Genomic DNA, 8130 nt, shown 5'->3' with positions numbered 1-8130 from the left:
AATTAAAAAATCCTTAAAATTATAAAAATAAAATAATGATAAATTAATAAAAATTGAAAAATGACTAGATCAGGAACAAATTAAAATTAAAAAATGGAAACTAATAGTATGGAAAATACATAACTAACAAAAATTTATAGCCTTCATGTCTTTACAATCCACATGAAGCCATTTTTCACTTGAAAAAGAAAAAAAACATGTCATAGTCTTCATCTCATGAAGTAGAGTCTTCTTCATTTGTTATACACCTTGAAGTTCATTGTCTTCTACTTTCATCAATATCTATCTTAGTATTTAACTTTTCTTCTTCACAAAATAAGTTCACATGTTCAATGTAGATAGAATTCGCATTAGTCTTCTTCAATTCTAGAGCCATGCTTTGCAAATGCATATTCTTTCCAATGAAGATAAAAATTGTTAATCTTGATGGTGCAAGATTGTTTTGTTTCTTCATGCTAGTTATTAGTTCTACATTTTAGGACCTTTTTTCATATGTTTCACTTTCCAAAATATCGTACTCGTTGGTCAACTTACCAACAAATTTATTTATGATCTCCTTCTAATTGTATCCTTCCAAATATCCGACATAATAGTACACCTGTAGTTTGCCCATGTAGCTTTCATTTCTTCAATATATGCTTCAGCATCTTCCCTTACATCACCTAGTAATCTCATTCTCGTTGTTTCACTACTTGGTGGAAAGTATCATGGGCTATGGGAAACAACAACAACAAAATTTTTAAAATCAATGGATCAAAGCAAGTTGAAGGGTAGATTGTTCATGGCCGTAGCTTAAAAAAAAAGTTCAATCTGATCCTTCTTTTATTTTCTGAATTTGCTTGAAATTGATTGATGTTGTCTTTCTCCTTTATTCAATGAGTTTGAACAAGAAGAACCTAAATATGCTCCACTTCCACTTGAACTCATTAGGTAGCTTTGCAATTTTCTCTTTCTCATAGGCCTCTCATTAATATCTCTACAAGCTTTAAGTATTATTTTCTTGATATTTTCTGGCACGTTTGACATATAGCATGATGACATCCAAATCCTAATAAATGATACTTAAACCGGGTGATTCCCCCTGCATATTGTTCTCCACAGAAATTGCAAAAAAATTTCCTTCTTCATTTAATTCTGTATAGTTCTGAAATATGTCTTTGTTTTTCAGCATTATTAAAATTTCAGCAGGACCAGCACCTAAACTAGTCAACAACTTAACAAACTAAGAAAAAAATCAAAGGACTTGGTTTATCGGTAGACTTGGTATTACCAACAATAAAAACTTAAACAAAATAAAACACACTAAAATAAACTAATGAAGTTAATGAACTAAGTATTGTACTTGCAGATTATGTATATTCAAAAAATTATAAATCAGTAAATTACTAAAGTCTAAAGGTGAACTGGACTAGAATTGTATTATTAAAAAAAAAAAGAGCATGATGAAAATATACTTGGCCTCTTGCAGAACTGAAGTTAATGATTTCTATGAATTCTATCTATCCAATCATCCACACTGAGGCGAATATCCTCATTAAGGTTGTCGCACTCCCACTTGAGTGAATGAACTAACTATAACAATAAATGTTGAATGAAATCATCAATCATGAACACAACAAAATGTGAATAAAATGAATAGTTGAACTTGTCGAGTGATGAACATCAAGTTATGAAATATGAACACAAAAAAAATGTAGAACATACAACAACATAGTTATGCATACACACACTTATTTTTAATCTTCTTCCCATGTTGGTAATACATGAATGTTATCACACACGTACCCCACTTTCTTAGAACCAATGTAGGCTCAGCACCATTCACATAATTATCTAATGACTCCTATCCATAGAAGATTGAACACCTTGGTGTTTTCTACGTTAAAACTTTCCCAATTTGTATTACGCTTTCCAATGTATTCCAAACCAGTTTTCAACTTTTTTTGAAAACAAAAATTAGCTTTCAAACTTCATTTCCAAACCATTTCCAACTTATTATCCAAAATCATGCTCTTAATTCTCATTTTGTAGTCATGTTCCAAGTTGTTTTGGAACATATATTCCATTTTTTTTCCAAATCGACTGTCAATTCATATTCTAATGTTTGATTTTGAATTTAATTTTTAAAATTTGTGTGCATCATATAGTCTAGGTTGCATGTCATGACCCAGTGATGATAAGGGCATTTTCGTGATGTTGTCACTAATGCCATGAGGGTCCACCTTGCTTTTCAAAACCAATTCCTTTCCAAACTTTAGGATAATATTCATACATGCTCATGTTGTCATTAGGATAAAAGCAGAGCATTTAAAATACCTAACTATTATGTATAGATGTTTTAGATTGATTACCCTTAGTAAAGGCATCATAAATAGTGAATCTTCGCACCAACAAGATGGGTCACATCTCTATTTCAAGGGACAAAGACAGATTTATTATTTTCCCATCAAGGTAGCATGCACCGTTGCCTCCCAATAAATTTTGTATGTAAACACACTTTCATTTGTCATATGATCAGTATACCTCCCCCGCCACCCTTCAACTTGGTGTGTGCCAGTGTTTCAAATCTTGATCAATTGGTTCACTAATTCAAGAATGTGTTGACCAAGCCCAACCTAGTAGAGCACCCGTCCATTGTATTGTTGGTCTACAATATTTATACAAAGGAGCCAAATATTTCTTCTAGATTAACTATTCACCTACAAAGCTTCCTCTATGTTATTTTTGGCCTACTATCTTATAGGGCATCAAGACCACCTACACTTAAGAGAAACATAACATAACGACAAGGTCAACGATTTTCACAATGACATATTAACAAAATAAGAAGACCAAGAATATTATCAATGGAAAAATAACAATAAAGTAAGAACAAAAAGTTTGATGGTGACTTGAAAACAAAACTACTTGAGAGTACAAGAAGATAAATATATTTGACAGCGACCAGATGATAAGGCAACAACATAAGAAAATGTTAATGAAGTTACAATTGAACTACTAAATCAAAATAGAGTAAGATAATGTACCTTGTCCTCCTACAATCTGCAAAGAACCGCCCATTTATGTAGGTTTTTTTCTTCATCCCTTTCCATTTCTCGAGCTTTGTAAATGAACCATAGGTAGGTAACCACTTTGAACAAAGAGCATTTTTGTATTCCATTATCCCAAATTTACATTATATGCCCTTCTATTGCTCTACGCCTCACACATTTGGTTGTGGAGATGGGTTAATACAACTGCATTCCAATCATAACCATCCACCACTTCAAGGTTTTCAAGAAACTGCATGATTCATGATTGTACCCTCCCCCTAGAATCACTGAATAGGCAATGTTGATGAAAAAACAAGATGAAGCAACACAACTTCCTATCAACTTCTTCTCTTGGGTTTGTTGTGGGGCTCTTCAACCCAAATTCACTTCTTATTGAACCAACTCTAATGCAATTGTAGTGTTGCTATTCATACCCTCACTCATTCTTCCTCTTGAACTCCGAAGATATTTTGTCCCAAACATTGACAATTTATGATACTTCAGACTCGTGATATGGCATATATCTTCCAACATGATAGTCATTTCAAAGTCATTGAATTAGAATGTATTGGTACATGAGTTTCACTAATGAAACAACAAATAGTAAGTGCAGTTATCAATATTAATTGGTGTTTTGTCCAAAATGTTGCCCAAATACATGGACCTCAATCGCAACTTTTATGATTGATAGTTATGAATATCACCGGTGCATCATAGAACAACTACATTGGACAAAAAAGTCTTACACCTTCAACTATAGGATAACAAAATTTCACATATTGATGAATTCTTACACACATACATTGCTTAAAAAAACTGCCTGCGATAGAAGAGAAGAGACAATGAAACAAAATAAAACTCTGGCAAATGAGGATAATAAACTCCAAATGAAAATGAAAACATTAGCTAATGAGGATAAAAGAAAACAAACAAACAAAAATGCTAGATACACATGATATGAGACAACAGAACAACAAAAACTTCTAACAATTGAGGCTAATAGACAACCAAAAAAATGAAAACATCAACAACTAGACGTAACAAGCGGGAACAAACAATATAGTACTAAGGCATGCTATTACAAAAAAGTCATGCACAATCACCTATTTTTTCTCTTGTTCTTCTCTCCCATAGTTGGTATTCTTCCTCCTCCTTTCTTGAAAACATAATTTTGTCATCTTCCTCCAACTTTATCTCCTCATCCTTTTCATCTTCCAAATACTTATTTTCTTCTTGTCTATGCACACACATTTTCTATTTTTATTGTACATTTCCTTCTTCTTATCTTCCACCCTCATTTGGTTGGGTTTTTGTTCGCATCCCCAAAATTTATTTGGTTTTTAGAGTGCTCCAAAAAGATGAGATTTTGTTTTGAAATAAGAGAGAAAGGGACTCGCTCATTGGTACTAGGATCGACCGTTCCTGATGCATTTATCGAGGGTAATCAATTCAAGGGTTATGCTTATTCTTCATGCATTTTATTTTTGCTTAAACATCTTTTTCATTTTACATGTGGTGCGATGTTTGAGAAAATATTGAAGACTTGATATTTCAAATTTTGAGAACATTTTTGAAGAATCATTTGATCTCATTTGAGTAAAATCTTGAATGGGAAGATCTTTACAAATATTATATAGAAACCCTTGAAAATCACTTTTGAAGTCGATTTAGTGTTCTCTTAAGAAGTTAAATAGGTTTGAGACTTTTCTCTAATTTGGTTACTAACTAGCTAAAGCTCCATCTAATCTTACTTAAGTTCTTTTAGAGAGGTACTTGTGATCATTCGTGATTTTAAGTGAAAGTGGATGTATGAATGCATTGACCCTACACAATTAAAAGTAAATCATTCATTTCCTACCACAACATTCATATAAAGACATTCTTACCATGACATACATCTAAGCTTCTCATTTTTATTTAAATAATTGCCATAAACACTTATGAAAAGAGAAAAGTTTTTGAAAATATAATGAAGTTGTAGACGATCAAACATGATTCCAATATTGAGTCATTATTTAAGTTTTGGTCTTGATGAAGTCAGCAAATAAAAAGATCTTGGAAAAAAAATATTCAAAAGAATGGGAAAAAGGAAAGACTTGAATGCAAGAGGAATATGGAGAAAGAGAGAGAGAGAGAGATTTTGAAAATCACAAAACAAAGGATTTAAAAGAGAGAGAGATATGTATACATGTACATACTTATTTTTACATATATATATATATATATATATATATATATATATATATATATATATTATATTATATTATATATATATATATATGGATACGTATATGAAAGCTTGCGAAGAGAAAGTTTAGATCAAATAGAGAGGGAGAAGAACATTTTAGAAAGAGACAGAGAGATTTTATAATGGAATATACGTATATATATTTATATATACGTATACGAGAGTTTGTAAAAGAATATATTAAATCATAAAGAGAAAAAGACAAAGTGAGATAGTCATGTGCACATATACGCATATAATATATATATACACATATATGTCTTCATGAGAGTTACAATAAAAAAATGACTTGAAAATATCCAACTTCAATTTTTATGTAGGCCGGAGATGAACTTGGACTCATACAAGAGCCTAGGCTAATTCTCCAAAGCCTCATTAGAGAGGGTTCTTGCTTTCGAAAATTTTTTGGTCGAATTTTTTTTGGAAAATATGATTCTAAATATTTTGTATGTGAACATAAAAACCACAATTATTACAAGAAGATCAGTTTCTTCCACCATTGGATATGAAAGGAAATCAAATGTATATGGAATGAAGAGCAATATGATAAAATACTCATTGAGGTTCCTAATTAGATGATTAAGAAAGAAACTAAGCATAAGAATGACATGAAGATACACTTTAACATGTACAAATTTGTAAAGGGCTTTTCTGGGTTGGACAAGTCCCAACCTCGAAAATCAACATAAGATGAAGAAACCCTAACCCAAACACTCATTCTTGCCGTGCATGTGCTCGTTAATCAAGAAAATTAGTATATCATGCATGAACATCATCTCAAGCATATAACAAGTATATTTTTTGAAAATAAATGAGGATATGGAATTTATTTGGACTTGCACATACTCCTCGTGCACTCAAGAGTAGCTTTTGATTCCAGAGAGGAAATCTTTAGAGCTTTCTTGCACGGCCATAAAGAGGTGGCAAGGAAAAATTAAAATAAAATGGGGGACTACATACCTTGAATATAGATGATATTGGAAACGAGCCTCCTTCTTTGAATGATCCAAGGGTAACCTCGGATGAAGCTCCAAAATGATGAAAATATCCCTCTAAGAGGTCTCCTGTTGCTTCAAAGAGTTTGAACTTGAAGAAGCTTGTTTCCAAGTTTGGAGAAAATGAAGAAGAGAAGAGCAGAGAAATGGAGAAAAAAAAAACTCAGGAAAAACTCTAAAACTTCAAGAGAGAAAACACTAAAAATTCTCCAAGGGTTAGCTCATGACCAATAGAGAGAATGTATGGTATTTATAGAGAGTTTTGGAGCCAAAGCTCAAAATTTGATTTTTTTTTAATTTGACAAGATTTTCATGTGAATTACAACTATTTTGAATAATTTTATTTTTTCTTTCAGAATAGGCTTTGACTAAGTGGGATTGGCCATTAGTCCTACAAACACCCATTTGGGGCATGCGAAGGGCTAATGCCCACCCAATGTGCTGGAGCGTTGCCTGACGTGCACAATGCCATGCGTGCCATTGCGACACGTGTGCAACGCCGTGAGTGTCATTGTGACGCATGCGCACGAGTGCTCTCCATCGCGCATGTAGCACCACGCACGAGCATGCATAGTGCCGCGCACAAGCATGCACAGCGCCACACACGAGCACCCATAGTGCCATGCAGAAGCGCTAGCCATTGTGGGCAGCGGCAGAATTTTTTTAAATAAAGTAAAATAAAATAAATAATATAAAAAAGATGTTTTAATAAGAAGGCATAAAACCAATTTTTTGAATGTGTATAAAAATGGTTTTTGTTACGAAGGGGAGTGGTTGACTCTGTTTTGAGTGATTCCAGGCTCGTTTTAATTTCGGATTGGGTTCAATTGTGGTTTAAGCCCAAAAACATAATTTTGGTGCAAGGACAAGACATAAAACAAAAGGGAAGGTTTGTGCGCATACTTGCGGCGCTTGATAGCATCAAATTTTGTTGTTTTGATCTTGGTTTTGGATTTTGATTTGAAATTCTCGATTCGGATCTAAACTTGAGTTTTGGATTTAATTTGGATCCAAGAGTTGGATTTTGGATTTGAATCTTGGGTCTAAAGTTGAGTTTGAATTTTAATTTTGTGTTTGGGATCGAACAAGTGTTTAGAGATTCATTTTGGATCAACTAGTCACGAATTTATTTTGGGTCTAGGACTGGACTTAAGACTCAAGAATTAAATCCAGATGAAATAATTGAGATTTGAGTGAAAATGAAATACACCCCTTTTTAGAAAAATTTGAGGTGATAACAGTTTTCTATTTTTCTCCATCTGATGCTCTTCTCCTATCATAACTCCCTTCATTTGTTCTATAGCTGCTTAAAACATTCTCGCCATAGACATTGACTCTTTGTTTTCACTCTCTAGCATGAGGGAATGGCTGACCCTTCCCTAGCCTTGGGCAATGATGATGACAATACTTGTTCCAGCTACATCTCAAGATTTAGTTGTATGCCTTGCTTGGGAGATGACAATTTCCCATTTACTATCGATGTGAGCACCTCTATTCCTTTGTTTGTCTAACTTTCACCATAATATTTCTCGTATGTGCCACCATTGGCTTGGTAATTGAGGAGTTTCTAGCTTAATTCTCGTACTTAGGCCATTGCTATGAATCATTCATTAATCACTGGCAATATGGAGCACCTCTACTTCTTTGCCTACTTTCATGTCTCATTCATTGGTCACATTTCACTTTCCTGCTTGAGGTGTTGATGTGAGTGGAACATCATTGGTGATGGGAAACACCTCTATTCCTGTACCAGATTGTTAGCCTTGTTCAGCATTAGCAAGCACATCTAATCCTGTAGCTCGTGCCTCATCAACAACTCAACAAAATTCTTCCCCTTTGTCTACGTCTGTACCCG

The sequence above is a fragment of the Nymphaea colorata genome, chromosome 5 (genome assembly GCF_008831285.2).
Source record: "Nymphaea colorata isolate Beijing-Zhang1983 chromosome 5, ASM883128v2, whole genome shotgun sequence".
Classification (NCBI taxonomy): domain Eukaryota; kingdom Viridiplantae; phylum Streptophyta; class Magnoliopsida; order Nymphaeales; family Nymphaeaceae; genus Nymphaea; species Nymphaea colorata.
Note: the sequence above shows the minus strand (reverse complement) of the source record.